Here is a 2,530-nt window from a genome sequence, read left to right as displayed (position 1 = left end):
CAACGGTTAACGTTACATACCTGGAGTAATTTAGACTCAACTGTCAAATTTTGGGCCGAAGTTTATCAATTTCGAAATGCCCTAGGAGAAAACCCTTTTGCCGACCTTTCCAACCTAGTTTTTAGTTTTATTGTTTTGCCTATAAGTAATGCAGAAGTAGAGCGAATATTTAGTTCAATGAATATAATAAAAACTAAGCAAAGAAATCCAATGTGCGTTAAAACGTTAAACGCGATTTTGTATATAAGATACGGTTTAAAACGTGAAGAAAAATGCTGCCATAATTTTACTGTAGATGACGATCTCTTAAAATTAATGAATTCAGGTGATATATACAATAGTGATTAATTTGATGATGAGGAATATACACTCGATATAAATTAATGGTGTTAACTGGTCATTGGTTTCTTGCGATTTATTTAAATAAAGCATGTGAATTTTCACTAAAACATTTTAGCCGTTTTTTGCCAGAGTCTATGTGAAATTTCACTAAACCATTTTAGCCGTTTTTAGCCGCTTTTTTTTGCCAATCTAGCCGGTCGGCCCAAAACATTCTGGCAACACTGAAATACACACCCACACACTATTACGCAAATAGATACACACACACACACACACACAAAGCGCTAGTTCCGCCCTACAAATTTCAGAACTGTCTCTGAACTACTGAAAAAGGGGTGCAGAGTTGGACGGTTGAAACTCATATGTCAATAATATAATATATCAATGTTACTCATCCTGGTCATGTGAAAGCTGACAAAAGATGCACAAATGTAATATACTATATTTTTTTGATTTTCTTAGACCCTAAAATTAATAACAAACTGTTTTCGTTTATTTAATTTGTAATTCTCTACATAGTTTATGGGGCAACTGCTCAAATATTTCCAAAAAAGTTGTTATTGGTACATTAATGTCATTTTTATACATATCTACGTACGTACAAAATACGAATAAAATCATATAAACCGTGTTTTAAAACTTTATACAAAACAAAGTTAAATTTAACGATTTTTCGTCAAAATATTTGACCTTTTAATCAGATATAAAAAAATTAGCAAAAGTGGTAAACAATCTCACTTTGAAATGGGAGTGCTATAGATATGAACGATAATGTACATACGTAAATGTATCACTAAGCCCCCGAAATGTGTAGTTATGCATTGATTTTTTTTTTAATTTCCAATGTTCTTCATTTTAAATATTTTTCGTTTAGTTTTTATTTAAGTACTATGTCTCATACTCCATAAGCCATTTAAATTCGAATTCCTAACTGTGCTGCAAACTTCAAAATTTCAAATTTTTAATCAGATATTTTTTATAAATATTTCGAGTATTCTGTTTTGTAGCCCATAAAAGTTTACTGTAGTAAAGTGTAATCTTGCATCTTAAACGAAAATATTTAAATTGGAGAATGCCTTCAAGAGCGTGCGTAAAAAGAGTTATAAAAAATCAGCGCGATTAATTATACTAAAATTTAATGGGCTATAGAACTGCATACTTATAAACTCTGATTTAAAATATTGAAGTTGTTATAACAGTTTCTAGAATTCTACTAAATTTCCAACACAGTTAGAAACGTGAATTTATTTGTTTATGTTATAATACATATGAGCCATCCTTAAATAAAAAATTTACGAAAAATATTTAGCATGAAAACTATTGTGAATATTCAAAATTCTATATTTCTTATGAGATGCCGGAAAGTCTATGTATTACATTTCAATAAATTTAATGCAATTTAACGCTGAGTTATCACAAATAATCACTCAATATATCACCGTTTTTCTCATTTTTTGACACGACTTAGTTCAGATTTTTAATTATAGGGATCCCAGAAATACCCATTATACGTAAAAAATATCAATTATTTTTAAGAATAACGGTTTTAGAAAGTAAAGGAATAATTGACACTTTATGTTGCTAAATTTAAAGCACAGTTTGCGTCAAAAAGTAAATTAGTTCAAAACAAATAGCTCTTGAAACATATAATGAAGTATTTTTATTTACAAAATTGTATGCGTGCTCATTTACAGAAAAGGCTCTATACTATACTTATTAGAACCAGCTCAAAACTAACCACATTTTTTCTAGCCCGGAGGTGACCCTTTTTGAACTATCCAAGAACTGTTGTTATATGAACTGTATCAGAACCATCTAAGCCAGAGTCAGCTCAGAACAAGTTCAAAAGTTCTGCAGAGGGCGACAATTGTCACTTCGTAGGACATCGCCATGTTAAAAAAGACAGTTGCAAGCATTGAGTTGGGATAGATGAAGAACCAGTACCGTCCCTTTTCAGGCTAGCTCAGCGCAAGTTCTGAACCAGTTTGATTTGCTGCAGGGTACAAACATATCTGCAAATACTCGCTTTTGTATTGCTAGCACTGTGATACCAAGTGTCTAAGTCGCTCGCCAATCTCGCCGCGCTCTTTTTAACCGCTGCGGCCCAAGCGAACTTGCGCGCAGCACTGACTAACTTGAGACTAAAGGTATTGGCCCAATGCACGCTTGCTTTGCTTGCTTGGCTTTG

The sequence above is a fragment of the Rhagoletis pomonella genome, unplaced genomic scaffold, assembly GCF_013731165.1.
Source record: "Rhagoletis pomonella isolate Grant_MI unplaced genomic scaffold, Rhpom_1.0 Rhpom_scaffold_00006, whole genome shotgun sequence".
NCBI classification, from domain to species: Eukaryota; Metazoa; Arthropoda; class Insecta; order Diptera; family Tephritidae; genus Rhagoletis; species Rhagoletis pomonella.
Note: the sequence above shows the minus strand (reverse complement) of the source record.